Source organism: Sminthopsis crassicaudata, chromosome X, assembly GCF_048593235.1.
Source record: "Sminthopsis crassicaudata isolate SCR6 chromosome X, ASM4859323v1, whole genome shotgun sequence".
Lineage (NCBI taxonomy): Eukaryota > Metazoa > Chordata > Mammalia > Dasyuromorphia > Dasyuridae > Sminthopsis > Sminthopsis crassicaudata.
This window is the reverse complement of record NC_133623.1, coordinates 85,441,990-85,466,864: the sequence shown is the minus strand read 5'-3', so window position 1 is coordinate 85,466,864 and position 24,875 is coordinate 85,441,990. Positions and strand designations below refer to the sequence as shown.

At 38.2% G+C, this 24,875-nt stretch overlaps 1 protein-coding gene across 1 annotated transcript in view; it reads right to left on the bottom strand.

Moving 5' to 3' along the window:
- LOC141548487 (eppin-like) overlaps positions 1–23,288 on the bottom strand; it is a 274,723-nt gene extending 251,435 nt beyond the window's left edge. The window contains exons 1-3 of the mRNA XM_074277421.1: positions 23,042–23,288; positions 22,180–22,334; positions 12,484–12,569 (exon numbers count right to left, since the gene is read on the bottom strand). The gene's annotated coding sequence lies outside the window, so the exon portion shown is untranslated. The remainder of the gene's footprint in view (positions 1–12,483; positions 12,570–22,179; positions 22,335–23,041) is intronic.
- Between the last annotated feature and the right edge of the window lie 1,587 nt (positions 23,289–24,875).

Sequence of the window (24,875 nt, the reverse complement as noted above, 5' to 3'; positions counted from 1 at the left end):
TTTAGAAGTAAATTCTGCCAAACATTTAAATAACAATTCATCTCAAACTACATAAACTTTATGAAAAAAAAGAAACAGATAAAGAAGGAGTTTTACTAGTCTTTTTATACAAAAAATGTTTTTTATACCTAAACAAGGGAGAGCAGAAAGAAAAAAAGAAAATTGGAGACGAATTTTCTTACTGAAACATTTGAAATGAAATCTCAAGTGGAAGACTGCAGCAATGTATTGCAAAGATCATTCACTATGTCCAGTGTGATTTATATTAAGTATGTAGGGCTGCCTAAATGTTAGCAAAAGTAACACCATAATTGACCATATCAAAAAAAATTAAAATTATATGATTATGTCTATAGATGTAGAAAAAACCTTTCACAAAATACAACACACATTTATTTTAAAAACATAAGAAAGCATATAAACCAATAAAGCTCTTCCAAAACTGATAAGAAATATTTTTGTGCAAGAGCACAAAACTATCTGGAAACCTTCTGAATGAGAATAGGAATAAAGCAAGGCTGTCCACTGTCACCACAAGTATTTAAAATTGTACTAGAAATCCTATTTATAGCAAGAAGATAAGAAAAATAAATTTAAAATAAGCAACAAGGAAAAAACTACCCCTCTTTTCTGATTAGATATGGTATACTTAGGGTACCCTAAAGAATCCGATATAAATGAATATTATGGAATATTATTGTTCTGTAAGAAATGACCAGCAGGATGATTTCAGAAAGACCTGGAGAGACTTACATGAACTGATGCTGAGTGAAATGAGCAGGACTAGAAGATCATTATATAGTTCAACAACAATACTATGTGATGATCAATTCTGATGTACGTGGCCCTCTTTAACAACGAGATGAAGCAAATTAATTCCATTTGTTCAATAATGAAGAGAACCAGCTATACCCAGGGAAAGAACTCTGAGAGATGATTATGAATCAATCACTATATAGAATTCCCGATTGCTCTATTTTCTCTGCCTGCATTTTTTATTTCCTTCCTATTTCAAAGTCTGGTTCTTTTTGTAAAGCAAAATAACTGTTTGGACATGTATACATATATTGTATTTAACTTATACTTTAACATATTTAACATGTATTGGTCAACCTGCCATCTAGGAGAAGGGGTGGGGGGAAGCTGGGGAAAAGTTGGAACAAAAGGTTTTGCAATTGTTAATGTTGAAAAATTACCTATGTATATAGCTTGTAAATAAAAAGGTATAATAATAAAAAAGAGGTAATGCATCAACCAGAGAAGGTCTTCATAAAAAAAGAATCAAATATAAAACAGTAGAAATAATTACCAACTTGAGCAAATAATAAGCCCATGTAAATCATCAGCATTTCTATATACTACCAACAAGGCCCAAAAACAAGAGAAACAGAGAGAAATTACATTTAAAATAACTGTAAACAACATAAAATACTTCGGAGTTTCCCGGCCAACACTAATTAATGGAATACAAAAAAACAATGACAAAATACTCTTCACAGATCTAAATAATAGGAGATCTATGAAGTGGTCATTTATAGGCTGAACCAACAAAAATGACAATTCTCCCTAAGTTGATTTACTTATTCAATGCCACACCAATCAAACTATCAAGAACTTATTTTATAGAACAAGAAAAAAACAATAAGCAAATTCATCTGGGAAAAGAACATGAAGGCAATCAATGACAAAAATGTGAAGGCATGCTGCAAAGCAGTACTGGATTTCAAAGCATAATACAAAGCAATCATGAAAACAAGCTGGTATTGGCTAAAATATAGAGGAGTGGATCAGTGGAATAGATTAGATACACAATACACTGTAGGAAATGACCACAATAGTGTAGTGTTTGATCAATGATAGATCCAAGTGTCAACAGTTAAAATGTACCATTTGACCAAAATTTCTGGAAAACTAGATAGTGGTTTGGCAGAACTACAGATAGATCAACAAATGTCATTGTATACCAAGATAAGGTCAAAATGGGTATGTGATTTTGATATAAATGTGATTTTGATATAAACTGTAATAACATTAGTAAATTAGGAGAAAAAGGAAAAATGTGCCTGTCAGATCTATAGATAAGGAAAGACTTTATTATCAAACAACAGATAGAGAGGATCATGGGAAGTGAAATAGATAATTTTGATTAAATGAAATTAAAAAGGTTTTGAACAACAACAACAAAAATCCAAGGAAGCCAAAATTAGAAGTAAAACAAAGAGATTGGCTGGGGGAAGGACAGCAAGTTTCTCTGATAACAATGCTATTTCTCAAATATAAGGAGCTGAGTCAAATTCATAAAAATATGAATCACTCCCCAATTGATAAATGGTCAAAGAATATGAACAGGAAATTTGCAGAAGAAATCAAAGCTATCAATAATCATATGGAAAAATGCTTTAAATAAATACTGATTAGAGAAATGTAAATGAAACCAGCTCTGAGGACCCACTTCACACCTATCAGACTAAGGAATAAGGCAGAAAAGAAAAAAGAATAATGGTGGAAGAGATGTAGAAAAATTGGGAAATTAATGGATTCTTGGTAGAGTTCATTAGAAGTCCAACCATTCTGGAGAAAAATGTGGACCTGTGCTCAGAGGACTATAAATTCTTGCATATCCTTTGATCCAGCTCTACCACTACTAGGTTTATACCCCAAAGCAATAAATGTTTGAGGCAAAGTGGCAAATTTGGAAAGCTAATTCACTGTTGGTGGAATTGCAAAAAAAAAAAAAAAAAACCAGCCATTTTGAAGAACTATCAGGAATTACACCCAAAGAGTAATAAAATTGTGTCTTGCCTTTGACCCAACGTTACCATTATTAGGTCTGTTTCTCGAGGTTATTAAGGGAAAAGGAAAGAACTTTTCTATTTTAAAATATTTATAGTCATTCTCTGTATGGTGGCAAAGAAATACAGATTGAGAGGATGCCCATCTATTGGGGAATAGTTAATTAAATTGTAATATATAATTGTAATGGAATACTATTGAGATATAAGAAATGATGAGCTGGTTGATTTTAGGGAAAAAATATGTAAAAACTAGGAAAAATAATCAAGAGTGAGAACATTGTAAACAGCAACAGCAATATTATTCTAAGATTAACTTTGAATGAATAAAGTCACTTGGACTATTAGAAATACTTAAATCAACTATAAATGACCTATGAAGGAAGATGCTATCTATGTCCAGAGGAAAATGGGTGAATAAAAGCATATTATACTACGGTTTTACACACACATGCACTATTTATATACACACATATTTGTCTCTTATAGTAATCTTCTCTAGTGCAGGGTGAGGAGAGAAGGTGACAAAAAATTAGTGTATAGCAGAAAACAAAATAAAATTTAGAGGGAAACTGAAAGGCAGGATGGGTTTTTAAATATGTACATCATTTGAAAATCCTAGTTTTTCAAAAAAGGAAAAGTATGAAATGTAAATTTGTGATTTTATATTCAATCCTTTTTATGCTATATTGAACAGAGGGAAATGTCCTTAGTCTTTTTGTATTTAAGTTCAAAATAAATTTTAAAAATTTAAAAACTATCACATGTAAAATGCTCTAAATCACTACTGATAAGAGGAATGTAAATGAAAACAACTCTGAGATATAAGGTGATAACCTTATGCCTATCAAATTGCCTAATATAAGAGAGAAGAAAAATGACAAATGTTGGAGGGGGTGTGGAAAAACTGGGAGATAATGCACTATTTTTAGAGCTGCAAAATAATCTGACCATTCTGAAGAAGTATTTTGGACTACACTAAGGATTACAAAAGTGAGGAAACTGTTTGACCCAGCAATAGCATTATTAGGTCTGTATCCCAAAGAGATTTTTAAAAGGTGAAAAGAATCTAATTGTACAAAAATATTTATACCAACACTTTCTGTGGTGGCAAGGAATTGGAAATCCAATGTGTAGTGACTGAACAATATGGGGGGTAGGATTGAGAGGGAATACTGGAATGTTATACTAAAAAATGACAAACAGTATGGTTTCAGAAAAAGCTGTGAAGACATATAAGCATCTAATGCAAAGTGAAGCACATCAAGCCAGGAGAAAAATGTACACGGCAATAGTAATATTATAATGATGATCAACTGCAAAACACTTAACTCTTCTGATCAAGATGATGATCTCAAACAATTCCAAAGGACCTATGGTGAAAAAATGTCACTCATCTCCAGAGAAAGAACTGGTGAATTCTGAGTGCACTTTGAAACATACTTTTTAAAACTTTATTTTTCTTGTATTTTTATGTGTGTCTTCTTTTGCAACATAGCTAACATAACTGTCTAAGTAATATCAGATAGCTTACCTTCTCGAGGGGTACAGGAGGAAAGGAAATGGGAACATTTGGGACGCAACATTTTTTTTTAAATCAATTTTAATATTTATTCCCTTTAACTGAGAAATAAATAAAATGCATGTTTTTATTTAAAAAATTAAAAAACCAATCAAAATAACTGGAAGAATGTTCAGTGTTCATGATAAAGCCATGTCAATATCACTGAAATGTCAATGCTACCAAAATTAATTTATGCTTTTAATGTTATGCCAATGAAATTTTGATACTATACATAATGATAATAAAACACAGTCAGGAAAAAAAATATCTAGACTATCAAGAGAAATGATTGAAAGTGATACTAGTGAAGGGTGCATAGCACTTCCAAGGCAAAAATTATATTCTAAAGCAGCAGTCACCAAAATTGTTTTGTATTGATTATAAATAGAGCAACTGACAAATGGTAGAGGTGAGAAAAGGGACATTCAGAAATAATGGAACCCAATAACATGTTGTTTGTTAGTATAGCAGAAACCATAAGTTACCTAGAAAAAACAAGTCCCTATTTGTTAGAAACTGCTGGCGAGACTGGAAAACAGTTTGCCATAAATTAGGCTCACACCAAAACAGTGTACTCTAAGTGGATATATGACCTTAATATCACGTGACTAAAAAATCAGGAACCTCTCACAGATATGGATAAGAAAGCTATTGTTGACCAATTAAGTAATGGAGACTGTGAAAAGTATGAGAAGCTGAGTTTCCACAGATATTGTTAGAACAAGATAAGGGAGGAGAGGTTTAATATCTTGCTAATCATCTGTGAATTAAGGAGCAGGTTAGACAACTAAGTTCCTGACAAAGGTGCCTTAGTGTTAAACCAACCCAAAGCAGCGATGGTCAGTGACAAGGCATAAGAATTTTGAGGGGAGTGTAATCCAATCTAATTGTTATTTGGTTAGAAAATCCAATGAATTGTAACCAGCCCTGACTGTAAATTTAACCAATACAAACCTTGAAGGGAGGGATAAAGAACCAAGTTACTGGTATAAAGTTTGCTCCCTCAAAGTACTCAGTGTGTCTCATTCATGAGTGCACCTACTTCTCAAGAGAATCGCTGAATAAAGGATTCTTCTTGCACTCTCAACGGAACTGGTTGTAACACTACTCCTGGGCCAACTTGCAAGTGGGGAAGCAGTGGGCAGTGGGGGCTCCTGTTGTGGTGGACTGACTCAAAGATTTTAAAGTATGTGACTATATTAATGGAATGATTCTATGTTAATGGATGATTAATATGAGGCTATATTAATGGTAAGGGAGTCCTGGTTCCCCAGGAAAGACACAAAGCTGTCCCCTATAGAGAGCCAAAGTAGTGGGAAAACTCTGGGTAAAGTGTAAGACACTTCAGTCCAGGGGGAACCTGCTGAAAATGTCTAGTTTGGCTCCCCATCTCCCTTTGTTGCATCCCACCCTTCGTGAGGAGTCAAGGGGGGCATGACCATGCTCTCTTGAAGCAAGGGATACTTCCAGTAAAGAGGAATTTATTTAGTAGGGTGCTTATAGTTCGTAGTTGCTCAGTGCACTGTGGTGATGTAATCTTACTAAGGTATTTAGAGGCTGAGAAAACCTGAAATAAATGGACTCCATGTTTGACCATCCTCATGGGTCTCCTGCCTCCTTCACTCCTCCACTAAGACCAAGGACTTGGGCTGGTCCCAACATCCTCCAGAGAGCTAGTCTGGAGGGTATATTTTGGCACCCCAGTTTGGCGGCTCTAGAAAGTACACTACAGTCCCTTTATGAGATCCTATATGGGTTGCCATACCTGGGTAGAAACACTGAACTTCCCTCTTTTGAGAATAAAGATAGATTTGTAAGGGATTCTATACTGGCAGAAGATGATACTGCTTTTAGAGCTCTGTCAGAGGTTTGCTGACACAAACTCCACCACCTGAGTTTGCTGTTCATCCATTCAAGACAGAATACTGGGTGCTGATAAAGACTTGGAAGAAGAAGTTACATTCCAACTGGGAGGGACCTTATCAAAAACTGTTGACTACAGACAGTGCTATAAGGATTGTTGAGAAGAACTGGACACATTATGCCAAAGTAAAAGGAACAGTTCCTGAGCCAAAAGAATCAAAGGACCTAGAGAAGACTTAAAAGGCAGAACAGGATTGGGAGATAATTCCTACCAAAATCCCCTACAGATAAAATTGAAGAAAAGAAAAAAGAACTTAGAGTGAAACCCTCATAATCCTATACTTTGAACTGTGATCTCTTTTAAGCCTGTAAAGTACCCTTTTTTGTTATATGACCCCTTGATAATCCTACCTGGACTCCCAAGCAAGGACACTAGGCTCTTAGCTTGGCTGTTTCCCCTTTGGTGTTTTTCCGGTAATATCAGTTAATGGTAATAGGGCATATCTAAAAGAAACTTTCCCAAACCCAGACTAATCAGTTAGATTTACCTGTACAAGGCCCAGGGCCAGCCCCAGTTCTGGAAAAAAATATATGCCGAGAACAGGTGTCACTATGGAAAAGTGAGTGAAGTTGAGATGACAATTGCTCACTTTGTTATCTTTCTGACTTTAATTCTTATGGCTAAGGGATCAGATGTAGACAGAGATGATGAATTGGAGCTAAGGGATGAGGACTATCCTGTCAAACTCTGAATAAACATAACTCAAGAAGATATTCCCAATCAGGCAATTTTGATATTTGTCAAATAAATGAATGTGGAAATGTAGAAAATCAGAGGAGACTGACCTGTGATGATAAGTATCTCTGCCCTGAGAGAGGACCCCCTGATCACAAGTGGAGGGAACCACTGAGAAGCAGACAGTGTCTTCTGGCTCATTTCCCAGTTTAATGGATGGGCTTCCCCCACTGCTGTTAGGGAAATTCAGCAGAAAGTCAATTTTTCTGCTGATCAGCCCCATGATCACATTGTGAGAACTTGAAATGTAACCCCTTGACATTAACCATTACTAATGCAGAGGCCAAAGTGAACATCTCCTATGGTTTTGGAATAGATATACCTGGAAGAGATCGATTAGGAAGATTTAGGATAATTGTTAAGGAGAAAAGGGAAAGACTGATTACCCCTCCTGAATCAGACTTCACAAGTATAGAGAGTAGGATTGAGCTCAGCTTCCCTTTACATAAGTCAAAGACAGTGAAGATGAGGAGCATACCATGAAAGGGGAGATAGGATATGGAGACATAAAAGCATAAAAGCAACTGCTATGTCTGTGCTTCTGGCAGGCCAATGGCACAAGTTATTCCCTTCATCTTCAATATGGACAAAAATGAGGGAAAATTTAAGTGCATAGTCTGACTATTCCTAAACAACACTCTGAGAGAAATGATTATAGTTCTTGATCACACTTATTTTGAGTTCAGGACAAACATTAAAGGGATCTCTGTAACTTTTCCACCTGGAAAAGATGATGCTGAATGTTCGAGGGGATATGGGAAAACTGGAACACTGATACAGTGTTGGTGGAATTGTGAATGCATCCAAATCTGTAGAGCAATTTGGAACTATGCTCAAAAAGTTATCAAACTGCATACCATTTGATCCAGAAGTGTTACTACTAGGCTTATATCCCAAACAAATAATAAAGAAGGGACAGGGACCTGTATGTGCAAAATGTTTGTGGCAGCCCTTTTTATAGTGGCTAGAAACTGGAAAATGAATGGATGCCCATCAATTGGAGAATGGCTGAATAAGTTGTGGTATATGAATGTTATGAAATATTATTGTTCTGTAAGAAATGACCAGCAGGACGATTTCAGAAAGGCCTGGAGAGACTTATATGAACTGCTGCTAAGTGAAATGAGCAGGACCAGGAGATCATTATATACTTCAACAACAATATTATACGATGATCAATTCTGATGGACATGATTCTCTTCAACAATGAGAAGAACCAAATCAGTTCCATTTGTTCAATAATGAAGAGAACCAGCTATACTCAGGGAAAGAACTCTGGGAAATCTGTGTGACCCACAACATAGCATTTCCACTCCTTTCATTTTTGTCAGCTTGAATTTTGATTTCCTTCTCAGGTTATTTTTACCTTATTTCAAAGTCCGATTTTTTGTGCAGCAAAAGAACTGTATGGATATGCACATATATATTGTATTTAACATATACTTTAACATATTTAACATATATTGGATTACCTGTCATCTAGGGGAGGGGAAGGAGGGGAAAAGTTGGAACAGAAGGTTTTGCAAGGAACAATGCTGAAAAATTACCCATGCATATATCTTCTAAATAAAAAGCTATAAAAAACAAAACAAAACAAACAAACAAAAACCTTTTACACTTTGTTATGGTCCAGAACTTGAGATAGGGTGCTAAGTCAGTGGAATTGGCAGAGAAAATGGTTATTTAGCACAGTGCTTAACAATTCTCTAGTTCAGTACATATACTTAGTACTTACTATAATTCTACAAGATTCACACCTTTGATAAGAGACCATATAAGCCTGGACAAACTCAGCCAGAATGAGAACTAGGGAAGACTGAGAATTGGTGGCAGGCTCTCCTCCTTTTTCGGCACCTGTCTTTAGATTTAGGTCTTGGAGCTGGGCCCGTCTCTCATTTCCCTGGGTCAATCTACATTCTGAGGCCCAGTGGAAACATGGGTTGCATTTTGGACACAGGGTTTTGGGTCTTCTCTCTGACTGTCTTCTCATTCTGTCTCTATAACTAATATACCTCTTTTCCCTAACACAAGATGAAACTATTGCAGGACTTCAAATCTTGCAGGAATTATTGGATTCCTGGCACATGAAGTAATGGACAATAGATTCCTTTTGACTATTTCTAGGACTTATGGACAAGTATAATTCCTCATGTTGATTCATATCATTTGTTACATCACCACTACCCTGTGTTATGTTGCTATGTGCTTATGTAACTTATGTAATTATGTGTAATACCTCCCATTTTGATGGATTTATGTATACATGTTTTAAGAGTGAAACCCTTCAGAAACCCGCTAATCTGATTTGATTTCCCATTTCCTTTGGTGTTTTCATCTCCCTTCCTGAGATGTCAGCAAAGGGCATGATCATCTCCTTTTATGGTGTTTTCACCACTATTTTAAGTAGTCAGGGAAGGTGTGATCACCTCTTTTTTGGGGTCCTCACTCCTTGAGAAGTCAGGGAGGTCATGACCACCTATGTCCTAAATCAAAAGGGAGCGGGAGATGTTATGGGCCAGAACTTGAAACAAGATGCTTAGTCAGTGGAATTGATAGAGACAAAGGTTATTTAGCATGGTGCTCAACAGTTCTCTAGTTCAGTACATGTACTTGGTACTTACTATACTTCTACAAGATTTGCACCTTGGATAAGAGACCATATAAGCTGGGACAAACTCAGCCAGAATGAGAACTAGGGAAGACAGAGAAGTAGTGGCAGGTTCTCCTCCTTTGCATCTTCACTGAAACCAAGATCCCAAAGGCCTCCAGAAAAACTAGCCAAGCCCCAAGTGAAGGAGACAAGACTTTGAAGAAGACAATAAAGGATTTGGACTTTAACACCTGGCTACTCATGTGGTGATTACTGAACTGAAATGAAGGCTGCCTCCAGAGACCCCAAGAAAACTTCAACAGAGAACATTACATTTGAGAGAGAATATTACAACACTTTGACCCAAAAGCCACTCTGCCTGTCTCTCTAGAAAGGTGGAGAGGTTTACTGTCCATGGAAATGTGACTTGCATTGAGGCCTGGAATATGACCCAGGAGGACAGTATTGACAATTTCTACTGACATATTCCTTAGGCAGACCTTTGGTGGTTCTGTGGAGGAAAGATCTGCAAACCAGAGTACTGGGCTGGGACTTGTGCTCTGGAACATTTGGCTAATCCATTCACAATGGCATTCCTAGACTTGTCTCCGGTTACTGCCATCCACCTTAGGCAGAAAATAGAAATTAAAGTTCCCCAAGAATAATTTGATGATAAAAGCTACTTAGACAGTATAAGAGTCCTACAGGGGGGGACCTAAGGAATTCATAAATCAAGTGGCCTCAGGATTTGAATCCTTTTTTTGTTCTGGTGAATAACCATAAACAAAAAAATGTGGATTGGATAAATTACATATATTATAATCAACAAAGATTTATAAATAACACCAAAGATGCAGGAAATGGGATTGGAGGACAAGTGGATCCACCCGAAGGATGGCATGGGAAAAGAGACTAGCTCTGGATATGCTACTGGCAATGAAAATAGGAGTTTGCAAAATGATAGGATAAAGTCGTCCTTTTATAACAAATAATACTGTCCCCAATGATACCATTACAAAGGTTTTGCAGGAGCTTGCCTCCCTCTCTGAGGAACTAGCTCCGAATTCAGGAGTAGACAATCCTGCCACTGACTAGTTAGAATCCTGGTTTGGTAGATGGAAAGAAATTGCGGCATTAATATTCACTTCTCTAATAATAGCTGTAGGAATCCTCATGGTTGTGGGATGTTGTATAATGCCTTGTGTTAGAGGATTAGTTCAAAGACATTAGTCTTATAGAAACCTCCCTGACAAAGGTACAAATATCAAGGCCAGGTCATGTCAAGATAATGGTTGAAAGGGTACTTGACTGATCTCCCAATGACTATGAATGTGAACTGATGCTATACAGGTTTGCAAAGGAGGCAGGCAAAAAGGTATAAAATGTGTGGAAACCTAATCTTTATTTTTTTAAATGGGGGAAGACTGTTAGAAGTATGAGAAGTTGGGTTTCCATAGGGAGGGGAGGTGAAATATCTTCTTAAGATATCTCCAATCGCCTGTGATTTAAGTAAAGTAACTGGTTAGTCAAGTAAATTCTTGACAAAGAGGGTTTAGAGGTAAACCAACCCAAACCAGTCATGGTCAGTCACAAGGCATGAGGCTTTTGAGAGGAAGGTAATCCAACCTAATTGCTATTTGGATAGTAAATTCCACCAATTATGAACAATCCTGACTATAAATCTGACCAATCTAGACCTTGAAGAGAGGGTTAAAGAACCAAGCTCCCAGTATAAAGTTTGCTTCCTCAAAGTACTTGGTGTGTCCCATCCATGAGTGCATCATGAGAAATGCTGAATAAAGGATTCTTTTCTCACTCTAAAGAACACAAGTTATAACCCTACTTCTGGACCAACTGGGGAACTACAACTGGGGAAACCATGGGCAGCAGTGGCTTGTCCCAGGCTTGCTCCCCAATCCTGCTGAGTTCAACAGAGTCCTTTGATAACAGAGACAATCAAAAAGTACAAAACTGATGGCTTCAATTACTTAAAACTGAAAAGCTTCTGAACAAACAATATTCATGCATCTAGGATAAGAATGGAAGTGATTAAATGAGGAAAAAAACCTTTGCATCAAATTCCTCTAATAAAAGTTTGATATCCCAGGTCCAAAAACAAATATATTAGATAAGTAGGTATGAATGCATGTATATACAGAGCAATTCCCCTATGAAGAAATTGCAAAAGGATATGAACTTCTCAAAAGAAGAAGTTTTAAGAATTCACAACCACATGTAAAACATCCTCCAAATTACTAATGAAAAGAGAAATAAAAATCAAAACAACCCTAAGGATCCCCCTCACACTCTGCAAATGGACAAGAAAAAAAAAACTGAAAATGGAAAGTCAAATGCAGGGGGTATGAGAAAATAGGCAAACTAATACATTTTTGGTAGAACTGTGAAATGACACCCTCATTTTAGAACGTAATTTGGAATTCAAAGAAAGCAACAAAAATGTCCACAGCCTTAAAACAAAGACTCCATTACTAGACTTATACCCTGCAGAAGCCATTAATAAGAAGAAAAAATAAGTCCCCATATATTCCAAATTAATGATAACAAGCACTTTTTCTGACAGCTACAAATTAGAAACAAAGCACATGCTCATCAGCTGGACAACAAGTTATAGAACATGAATAATGGAATATTAAAACTGGCTTTTAAGGAACGATAAGGTGGAGAGTACAGGCAAGTATGGTATGCTCCTTATGAACTGAGGAAAAGTGAATTGAGCAGAGCCATGAAGTATATCTCCCTGAGACCTACAGCAACTTAAATGGAAAGGACAACACCAAAAATTTTAAAGTATCTGCACCAAGATGTTAAAGAACAAGTAGGAAAGGAAAGAAAGCATAAGGAGACACCATCACCCTACCTATTCCAGGATGGGAGAGGTCAGCAGGTATAGATCTGGTGCACCATTTCCTGAAGGCACTTGTGCTCCTGTTTTTCTTTTCCTCCCTAAAACAAAAGAATACGATTTGTCATGTACCATGGCTCTCAAAAATGGGCAGAGAGAGGGACACATGCCATACTCCGGTAATGTAAAAAAGTGAAAAGCATTTTTAGAAAAAGAGCAAGAATCTAGAGGGTTATAATGGAGGACAGGAGTAAAGAAACAGGTCTGAGTGAAAGATTATCAAATGGATCTCAAAATCTACTAGAAATCAGTGACTGTGAAAACAATTGTGGTTGCTCTTTAGTTTGCTCTATGACCTTACTGGGGGTTTTCTTGGCAGAAATGGCTTTGCCATTTATTTCTGCAGTTCATTTGATAGGCAAGGCACTGAGGAAAACAGAGGTAAATGACTTGCCCAGAGTCATGCAGCTAGCCCGTATTTTTGGCCAGATGTGATCTGAGGAAGATGAGTCTTCCTGACTTCAGGCCTAATGTGACACCTGGCAGTCCAGAAAAACAATGAGAATTTGTCCAAAATTGAGATATTGATTAGTAGAAAAGACAAGGAATGCTATGTACAGAAGCAACCAAATTAAAAAAAAAAAAGAAAGAAAAAACAGATTACGAAATCAAAATGCAGTTCGTGAGAGAGGAACAGGGGAGGACATGTATTTAAAATAATAGTAATAAAATAATAAAAAGCAGATGGGATAAGCCATTTGTCAGAAATTTGAGAGCACATCAACACTTCACACCGGATGATGGGGTCGGGGCAGCAATTACTAATTCGAAATAAATGTGTGCCAAATTCACAACAGCCATTTTGGCAAAAGTTGGATTTATTTACGGAAAGTGGTTACAACCAAGATGAAGGGATACAATAGATACCAGGAAGGGTGAATATGAAACAGGTGGGAGCACACACAGTTACCAGACTTAGAGTAAGGAGAGAGATGTCATTAGATGAAAGGCAGTGGGAGGAGAGAGAGAGAGAGAGACAGAGAGAGACAGAGAGACAGAGAGACAGAGACAGAGAGAGAGAGAGAGACAGAGAGACAGAGAGAGAGAGACAGAGAGAGAGAGACAGAGAGAGACAGAGAGAGAGAGAGAGAGAGAGAGAGAGAGACAGAGACAGAGAGAGACAGAGACAGAGAGAGACAGAGAGAGACAGAGACAGAGAGAGAGAGAGAGAAACTTCCTAGTGGGCTTAGTCCTGAAAAGGAGTTAGCAAAGATCTTCATCAAGATCACATTTTAGGGGAAATTGGCTTCCGGGGCATAAGGGCAGGAAGTTGAGAGAAAGGGTCAAAGAGTCACATGGAATGCACCTGACAGAACAAATCCCACACCTGACTAAAGATATGCCAACCAAGGTAGCCTGGGAAAGTTAACTTCCTTTTTGTATGCAATTATGGTTGATAGTTTACATTCTGATTACCTTAATCCATGGTAATAAGTCAGTCTGGAAAAAGGGCAATTCCCATAAAGGTTGTCTCAAGGTTGTGGGGACCGGTCTTTAAAGATGCTAAGTAGAGACAGGAGGGATGAATTAAGCATGACTCTAATGTCACGTTGTTCTATAGGAATACAATTGTTTCTGAATTTGTTGTATCACACTAAAGCCATTAGTCCTTCTTCCTACCAGGGAAAGCAAGTCACATCACATGCCATCTATCAAATTCAATTACAAACAGATGCATGAACTAGGTGGAAAGGGGGACTCAACAGTAAATCCGAGGAGAAAGAAGGAAATCGCTTTTTACATCTATGGAGAGGGGAAGAGGGCAGGAGGAGCGCAGAAAATAAAATGGACAATTTAGCTTTATGAAGGTGAAGTGCTTTAGCACAAAGATACAAAGTTAAAACGACCGTGGTAACAGTTAAATGAGGAAAAACATCTTTGTAGCAAAGTTCTCTAAGGACTGTTACTGTCTACAAGATTTAGAAGGAATATACAATGTACCAGATTAAGAGCCATCCTCCCAGAGGTCAAAGGCTAAGAACAGGGAAACTTTCACAAGAAGAAACCCCTGCAATCAACAGCCCCGAGACAAGAGGCATCTAATTCCTCCCAAGAAGACAATTGTGCCCTTTCAGCTGCAAATGAGAGAGATCAGCAGGTTCTGGGACCGCATCTCTTTCTGTTCCACAGCAAGTTACAAGAAAATGCCCCATTCACTAGGTGCTGCTTGAATACACCATTCCAAGAAATGGTACCAAGGCAAAAGAGGGGTGGAGGAAGGAAGAGCTCCTGGTACCAAAGCAAAAGAGGGGTGGAGGAAGGAAGAGCTCCTGGACGCTTTCCTCCGTCCCAAGGCCCCCCCCGCTCAGCCGGGCTCGCACACATCCCCTAGGACACTAAGACAAGCCAATCAGGAGGGGGGACATTCAGAAGAAGACTGAACCCGGGAGAGAAGAGAACGTGGTGGGGGCAGGAGGAGGGAGGGGCATCTGCCTTGTTCCCAAAGGAAAATTCTCCACAATCCCAAGGGGGCGGGGGTGCGAGGAGTGTGGTGGGGAGGGGAAGGGCCGGCGGTGGGGGACGGGAGGACCTCAAGCTATTCACAGCCTCCCCTCCGCCCCCCCTCCTCCTCCGGTTCCCCGGACCCTCGCTCCCGGGCACAGCACCTCCCCCTCCCACAAAAGAGGGCTAATCCAAGTGTGGGAGGGAGAGGCGGGCGCGGTGAGGTCACCGCAAAGGCAGGGCTGCTGTCCGCCCAAGCAAACAAAGAGGCCGCAGAGAGGGAGGGGGCTGGGTGACGTAAATCCGGAGAAGTTAGGAGCTCGCCTCCCGCCTCCCAGCCTGCCCAGGGGAGGGGCCGCAGGGCATCTTGCAGGTGGAGGAGGGTCCCGGGCTGAGCCCAGACCGAGGTGTCGGAGGACAGGCTGCTGGGGTGGGGGAGGGGCGGCAGGAGCCGAGCTCCCATTCCGGGTGTTGGGGGTCAGCCCCTTGACGGAAAGTGGGAGAAAGAGGGCAGGAACGGAGGTGGCCGGCTGTCCTGGGCTCCCCATGAGGGAACCGCGCAGGAGCTGCAGCAGCAGGGTTTACAGAGTTACAATCCTTTGGGCATAGGTCCAAATTGTTCTCCAGAATGGTGGCACCAGCAAACAACCCCTCCAATCAGTGCGCTTATTGTCCCTCTTCTCATCCAGTATTCATCTCTTCTGATAGATGTGAAGTGGGACCTCTGAATTGTTTTCATTTCTATTTTTATAAAAGCTAATCATTGAGGACATGCTTTCATATGAGTATAGATAGGTATGATGTCTTCTTCTGAAAGCTCCCTGTTCATATCCCTCCAGTAGTATTCAATTAGTGAATGGCTCTTATTTTTATGAATCTGTCAGAGTTCTGGATACATTTGTGATGGCAGGTTAATTTTCATAGTACTTCATTTACTGTAGCATCTTTTCACACAATTAGTTTCCCGAATTATGTCTTTTAAGTAGGGCTCTATTGCTTTGTCTGAGATCATGAGGATCATGTGCATCATGAGATCTATGCCGTAGAAGGTTAAGAAGACAGAGAAAAAAAGGAAGTAAGGTGACTGAAGGAAGCCAGCCTTCTCCATCAATGTGACCATCAAAGGGAATAGAAGATGAGGGCTAGTGGAGATGAGGTCAAGAGATGATTTTTGCAGGGTGAAGGAGACATGAATGTCTTTGCAGGCAGGAGAAGCTATCCATAAAAGGGAAAGATGGAAGAAAAGTGAGAGAAGGGATGCTGGAAGGGGTAATCTGCTGGAGATTATGGCATGAAATGGAGAAAAGAGGGACTCCATTTTTTTCTTTAATATATGAGGGAGGGCTCTCATCTTAGAGGTGAGGTAATGGGAGCCTTGGGACATGGCAGCAGAGATGACAAGTTTCAGAAGAGTCACTGTGATGAGTGGGTTAATGGATAATTAATTAGGGATGTGTAAAAGTTTGCCTTGCTCCAGTGAGGCTCCAGTTCAAGTCATCTACACAAAATTTGTCATGTATCCATGTAATACCATTTTGTGATTCTCTCTAGTTTTGCTAAGTGACACAAGTGTAGAGGGGAGGTAGTGGGTGGTGGGAGTGATCCAGGATTACAGCACTATGGTCGTTGAGAACAGATTGAAGAAATAGTGCTGGTGCTGGAACTTAAAGGGAGTGCACAGTGCAGAAATAAGGGGCTGAAATACCAGGGTAGAGTAAGGGATTGGCTAGGGAAGGTGATGGAGAATGAAGAGGTAGCTCTGCTGTGCCGTGGATATAACACTGCATGTGAAGTCAAGAACACTTGAGCACAACCCTGCCTCAGAGACTTGCTAGTTTTGTGTTCCAAGGAAGTCATTAAAGTATATTCTGCTCCCATTTCCTCCCCTGGCACAATGAGGTTTGCTGTGATGGCCTCTTATGTCCAAACTGAGATTTAACAACCAATTGCTTGGACTCCCATATTCTTCTTCTTGAGTGCTGCTAGCCCACCTTCTCCTATGCTCCTGCTTAGCACAATGCTTGCCACACAGCAAGCACCCGAGAAATGCTTGCTTGCTCTATCTATCCATCCACCCACCCATCTGATACCTTGGGAAGTGTTCATGGAAAAGATGGTTTAGGAGCACTGGCCTTCTTACCTGGACTACCTGAGGCACAGAGTATCTGGGGGCCCTCGTATTGGCCAATCTCTTCCTTAGCAAGTCTGTGGAGCCAGGGAGTGCAGTTGACAAGTGTTAGGTCTCACATAAGAAACCCATTAAAAATTAATATTATACAACATACTAAAGTCAACTCACTTGGGAAGAAATGAATCTCTTAGAGGCATTTAAGAATCTGTTTGATCATTTTGTGCAATTCTGTCAAAAGGATTCTTGCTTCACATCATGCTTAATCTCTCTTAGCTCATGCTAATTCTGAGATTTTCTGATTCTACCAGTATTTCAAGGGCAAACCACATCTTTTTCTTGTCTTTCTCTGTTCTCCAGAATCCAGTCCCAAGTCTTGGATATTAGATTAATGTATCCATCAATCAGGAACGTACAATGTGCCAGACTCTGTTTTTGGCAAGAGAGATGCAAAGTGAAAAGCTCCTGACCTCAAGAAAATGGCAACAATGGAGGAAAAAGTGCCCCTACATGTGATGGTCTGGTCTAGTTCCTCTGAAGGGCTCAGAATAAGTCCTTGTCAGGATAAGGAAAAGTCATTCCCCCACCTTGTGGACGCCAATATGTAATGTTCTGTTGTCTCCAGAAACTGCTGATGGATCATTCTCTGGGAGGAGATCTGCTGTCTCTCACCTAGAGTAGAGACTCCTTCCTCCAGAGAGCCCCTCCAACTCTGGCCCAGGCAAGACTCTCCCCTTGCTCAATGGTGTCCTCTTTTATCATCCCAGAGAATGGATGTGGAATAACTCAGGGGCTTCTGGGAAAAATTACTTCAACCAATGAACTTGCTCCTCCTAAGCATATAAGCTTAAACCCCAGGAGTTCACAGGGATAAAACTCCCCTAAAGGCCGGAACTAGAGAATTGTTAAGTACCTAATTAGCACTTAGTAAGAACCTAATATCTCATTATCTCATTAACACTTAGTAAAAACCTAATAGACAAGGTATGAGTCCCTGAGTCCCTGTACTCTCAGGGGACCTCTCAAGTTATACTTTACATGACAACCTTACTCCACTTTACATCAGGGCTTGTACAGGAGGGAAAGTCAAAGCAGGCACAAACACGAATATGTAAACAATCAATTATTGTTCTTTTACAGATTGTCTCTTCTTTGATGGTGCCTGGAGAAAAGTGATGGAAAAGGGCAGCAGAGAAGAATAATGATGTCTGCAGAACAAAAAAAGAATTCATCTGAGGCAAACAGCAAATCAAGCACAGGATTGCCATCACATGTAAATTTAATGAAGAAATTAGATTAAGATCCTGACTTCTATTTTTTTTTAAATTTAAAACCCAACCTTATACAAAATAAGAAAAGGGGGGAAACATTGCCATATATGCAGAGTAGAATGTAAAAGAAGATTCAAGATGTAAATCAATAAATTTCTAAGTCAAGAAAACCTATATCAGGCAACTAGATGGCACAGTGGGCAGAGCACCAGCCTGAAGTCAGGAGGACCTGAGTTCAAATCTGACCTCGGACATTTAATGCTTCCTAGTTGTGTAACCCTGGGCAAGTCACTTAACCCCAATTGCCTCACGGGGAAAAAACTTATATAATAAAAATACATTATGTTCAGAGCTGCTCATATTTTTTTAAGATTTTTATTTTCAAAACATATGTATAGTTTTCAATATTCACCCTTGCAAAATCTTATGTTCCAATTTTTTCCCTTCTTTTCCCTCCACCCCTCCTTAAAGGGCAAGTAATCCAATATATATTACAAATGTGCAATACTTATCATTCTGCACAAAAAAATCAAATCAAAAAGGGAAAAAATGAAAAAGAATACCAAGAGCAAGAAAACAAGCACAAATAAGCTGAAAATACTATGTTGTGATACACAGTCCCCATAGTCCTCTCTGAGTGCAGATGGTTTTCTTCATCACAAGACCATTGGAACTGGCCTGAATCACCTTGTCTGATAGAATTGATCATCGTATAATCTTGTTGCCATGTACAGTGATCTCCTGGTTCTGCTCACTTCATTCAGCATCAATTCCTGTAAGTCTCTCAAGGTCTCTCTGAAATCATCTCACTGTTCCTTTCTTATAGATCACTAATATTCCTTAATATCCATACACCATAATCTATTCAGACATTCTCCAACTGATGAACATCCACTCAGTTTTCAATTCCTTGCTACTACAAAATGGGCTGCCACAAACATTTTTGCACATGTGGGTCCCTTTCCCTCCTTTATGATCTCTTTGGGATACAGGCCCAGTAGATATAGTGCTGGATCAAAGAACATTCAGCTTGATAGCCCTTTGAGCATAGGCCAAAATTGCTCTCCAGAATGGTTGGATCAGTTCATAACTTCATCAACACTGGATTAGTGTCCCAGTTTTCCCACATCTGCTCCAACATTTACCATTTTCTTTTCCTGTCATGTTAATCAGTCTGAGAAGTATGTAGTAGTACTTTTGAGTCATCTTAATTTGCACTTCTTTAAGTGATGTAGAGCATTTTTTTCCTTTGTCTAGAAATGATTTTAATTTCTTCATCTGAAAATTGTTTGTTTATACCCTTTACTATATTTTAATTAGAGAATGGCTTGTGTCCTTACAAATTTGAGTCAATGCTGTATATATTTTAGAAATGAGGTATTTATCAGAACCTTTGGATGTAACCATTCCCCCCACAGTTTCTAATTCGCAGTTAATGTTGGCCGCATTGGTTTTGTTTGTACAAAACCTTTTTAATTAAATATAATAAAAAATATCCATTTTGCATTTCATAAGGTTTTCTAATTCTTCTTTGGCCATAAATTCTTTCCTTCTCCACATATCTAAGAGGTACACAATCCCTCATTCTTCTGATTTGCTTATAGTATGCATTATTCTATCTTTAACCCATTCTTGATGAGAGTACAAGTTCCAGAACTGACAGCCCATGTAACTCATATGATTCCCCTTTGTCAGTTATTCCTCTTGCATTTGTATAAGATAATTAGACTTTTTGTCTTTTCCTATTTGTTTTGCTTTTAAAAATCACATTATATTCAGCTCTCCTACAATCTCTCTTTCAAACTATCCATAGGGTTTTTGAGCTCTTCTAGGAGGTGTTTTTGGTTCTGATATCAATTCATATTTCTCTGTTCAGTTTAGTGCTTCTGGAAGATACTATAAAAGTGATTTTCAGAATGGCTAGACCAATTCATAGCTACACCAACAGTTTGTTATTGTGCCCATTTTCCCACAGTTTCTTCAAAAAGTTTGTTTCTCATTTTTTATTTTCTTCTTTACCAATCAGTTCATAAAAATGAATTAATTATTCTCTAAACTGTCAAGCTACTTATCTTAGGTATCAACGCCCATTTCTCATGGACATGAAGAACATCAGAGTTGCTTCAATTTTAATTTTTCCAGTTATTACCAATATTGAATATTGACCCATATGCTTTTTGCATAGTTTCAGTTACTTATTTTTATTCATTATGTGTTAGAAATGTAAATGAGAAATTCTTCTTATGTTTATGAATGAGAATTTGTTCTTTCTGTACCTTAAATATCAATTCATTCCTATTACTGAGAATCTCATCCAAAATAGTGAGGCAATAAAGCACTTACTATGGACCAGGCATTTTGCTAAGTAAATGCTGAGAATACAAAGAAAGTCAAGAGCCAGTCTCTATTCTGAAGAAACTCATTTTAATGGGGAAGAGAAATTCTCCAGCAGTAGAACCAACCAAAGGTCGGGTTAAGACATTCTTCAAAGCCCAAAACCATGTGAGAGGTTGGAAGGAGAGATCTGTAACACAGGGATTAGGGCTGGCCTAGAGCCCATATAGATGAAACTACAGGGGTAGGACTAGGTGGTAGAGTAAAAAAAGAAAACCCTTTAAATCAGCTGGCATTGATAAGTTTGATTTATTTTTAGTCTGACTGTAGGATTAAACTTCCTTCTTTAGGATATTTTAGCCCTCTCAGCTAAGCCGAATGAAGAAAGATATGCCTTTAAGTCTAAATTGCCTATAGATTTAGTGACTTAATTGTTAAAATGGAAATCCTGAAAATCAAAGGTGAGATTAGGGATTTTGTTTTAAATCAAACTAATAATGAAAAATAAGTGTTGATTTTATGAAAATGCCACTACAGTAGATTAACTGCTGGTTAATTTGACAAGAAGATGAAAGAAGAAAACCAAATTACTGATTTCCAAAATTAAAGAGTGAATGCATAACAAATAAAGATGAAATTATAGCAATGCCAAGGACTTATTTTGCCCAGTCATATTCCAGGAAAATTGATGATCTACATGAAATGGATTCATACGTACAAAAATATAATCTTGCCAAGTAAATAGAAAGCAAGGCAGAAGATTTAAATAAGCATATCATAAAAAAAAGAAATTGAACAAGATATAAATGAGTATCTTAAGGAAAAATCCTCAAATCAATTAGATTGTAAAGTGAATCCTACCAACCACTGAAAAAACATTTCACCTCAAGACTATATAAACTATATGAAATGACAAGTAAAGAAGAAGCTTTATGAAATTCCGTTTATGAAACAAATACAGTTTTGATACCTAAACAAAGGTGTGGGAATATACACGTAAATACACTGCTGGGACAACTGTAAGATGACACTTTGAAATGTAATTTGGAATTATGGAAAGTAATAAAACAATCTAAAGTCTTTAACACAAAGACTCTATTACACTCCAAGGAAGCAACCAACAAGAAAAAAAATCACCCTATACTCCAAAATAGTTAAAATAGCAATTTTTATGACAGCTATGAATTGGAAACAAGTGCTCATCAACTGGGGAATAAGTAAACAAGGCATGGGACATGAATGACATGGAATACCACTGTTGAGCTCTAAGAAATGACATGTGTGATGAGTACAAGAGAAGTATAGCAAGATCTTTGTGAACTGATGCAGAGCCAAGAAAACAGTACATATACACAGTAACTACAATCATTTAAATGAAAATAATGACACAGCAAAAGTGATTAAAAGTATCTGTAACAAAATGTTGAAGATCAAGTGGGAATAAAAAGGAAGCATGAGAAGGAAACCTCATCTTACCACTTCTAGGAGGTGAGGCATCCACAGGAGTTACACACTGCACACCTTTTCCGGAATCCATTTATCGGTTGTGCTTGCTTTTCTTTTCCTCCCTAAAAACTAGTTCTTACATGGCATGGTTCTCAAAGATGGGGAGAAGAAATATGTGGGATACCCTATTGATGTAAGAAAGAGAAAACAACAAAAATGTGGGGGGAAGTGAAGAATCTTAATTGTCATAATGGGGGAAGAAAGAAAGAAAAGGGTTGGAGTTAGTGATTATCAGTAGCAGATCTCTCTGTGAGCCTTGTTAGAAATTAAAGGTTGACCAATGGAAAAGATAAGGTATACTATGTACAAAACCAAACAAATAACATAATTTGTAATGCATCTAAAATAAAGCAGTGGGATGAGTGCACTATTTCATTTTTTAAAAAAGCAAATAAGATAAGGGAAAAACAGCTTGCCAGAGATTTGATAGCACATCAATGCCTCACACCATGTATCAACTCAAACTACAATAAGAACAATGACTGAGATGGAAAGGGGGCATCAATTTCAAATTAGAGAAGTAAGAAAAAATACTCTTTAAATCTATGGATAGTGAAAGTGGTCATGATAGAACAAGAGATAGAGAGAGTCACAGAAAACAAAACAGACCATTTAGCTTCTATCAAGATGCACTGTGTCTGCCCCACCTGACCAAATGAAGTAAAAATGAATAGGGTAAGAATTAAATGAAGAAAAAAATCTTTGCAGTAAAGTTCTCAAAGGACTGTTGCATATGCAAGGTTAAGAGCCATTCCTCCATAGGTCAAAGCCTATAAAGAGGAATATGCAGGGGAAGAAATGCAAGCAATCAACTTCTCAAGACAAAATGTACCTAATCCTTCCTAATGAGAGAAGTGCACATGAACACAATTCTCCTCTTTCAGCCTGTAAGTCAGAGATCCACAGGTTCAAGGACAATCCCCTCTTTCTCTTCCACAAGGGACAGGGAAACACCCATTTCATCAGGCGCTGCTGGAAACCAGAACAAAAATAAATACTGAGTTAAGTTACATCAGGAGAAATGAGAGAGAGATGACATAGAAAAGGGTTAGGGTTAGGGTTGGGGTTAGTTGCTGAACTTTCTCCTCTCTCCACAGCCCCTTGTTTCACTCCTGATCTTACTGGGAAAGGTTCCAGTTTATCCCCATTATATATGATAGTTACTGACGGTTTTAAATATATGCTTCTGACTATTTTAAGGAATAGTCCATTTATTCCTATACTCTCGAGTGTTTTTAGGACGAATGGATGTTGTATTTTATCAAATGCTTTTTCTGCATTTATTGAGATGATCACATGGTTCTTGTTAATTCGATTATTAATATGGCAAATTATACTGATAATTTTCCTAATAGTAAACCAGCCCTGCATTCTTGGTATAAACCCTACTTGATCATGGTATACATGGACAACCTGGGGATTATTTTCTGTAGTCTTTTTGCTAATATCTTATTGAAGATTTTAACATCAATATTCATTAAGGAGATAGGTCTACCATTTTCTTTCTCAGTTTTCAACCTACCTGGTTTAGCTATCAGTACCATATCTGTGTCATAAAAGGGATTTGGTAGGACTCCTTCATTCCCTACTTTTTATAAATAGTTTATATAACACTGGGGCTAATTGTTCTTTAAATGTTTGGTAGAATTCATGTAAATCCATCTGGCCCTGGGGATTTTTTCTTAGGGAGTTGATTAATAGCTTGTTCTACCTAATTGGATTTTCAACACCAGGATTTTCCTCCTCTCTGATCCATCATTCATTAAGCAGACAAAGGAATATTCCAAAAGCCCTCTTCACTCTATTCAAAACAATTTCAGTGCTTCCCCAATTAATCTAGGATCATATACACTTTTGATTGGCCCTGAGAGCCCTTTCAACTCTGGCTACAAGCAACTTATATACCCTTATTATATACTACAGGATGCCATTAGTCAATAAACATTTATTAAGTACCTAAAATGTTCCTGGCACTGTGCTCAGCATTAGGGATCCAAAAATGAAGCAAAAGACAATTTCTGCCTTCAAGGATCATCCACTCTAAGGGGGAGAGAACTAACCAATATACACAAGCAAGCTACATACAGAATAAATAGGAAAAATAAATCAAAGGAAGGCACTAGATTTAAGAAGGACTAGGAAAGGCTTCTTCTGGAAGATGGGATTTTAATTGGGTCTTAATGAAAGCCAGGGAAGCTAGAGGGGAGAGATGGGGATGAAGAACACTCTAAACTGTTCTCTGGGACAGCCAGAAAAAATGCCATGAATTGAGAAGCGTGTCTTGTTTGTGGCTTAGCTAGGGGCCAATGTCACTGGTTCAAAGAGTAATGTGGAAGAATACTGGAAAGATAGGAAGTGGCCATTCCTCTTCAGGAGCTCTATTCAGCAAGATTTGACTGCTTACTATTCCTCAAACTTAACACTTCATTCCCATCCATACATCATTGCAAAGGCCATTCACTCATGACTGCTACAAAGCAGGAACTTCCTGCATGCTTGTTGACCAATTATTTGCCACTGAGGAATATAGCCCAGTCTTTTGGTGACATCTCAAGATCAAAAGTGTGATGCAGTTTCCTGAAATGTTTAGAGCTCTAGTGAATAAATCTGTTTAATAAACTTCAGTGTCTCTTTTGTACAACTGGGACGAAACACAGACTCTTCTG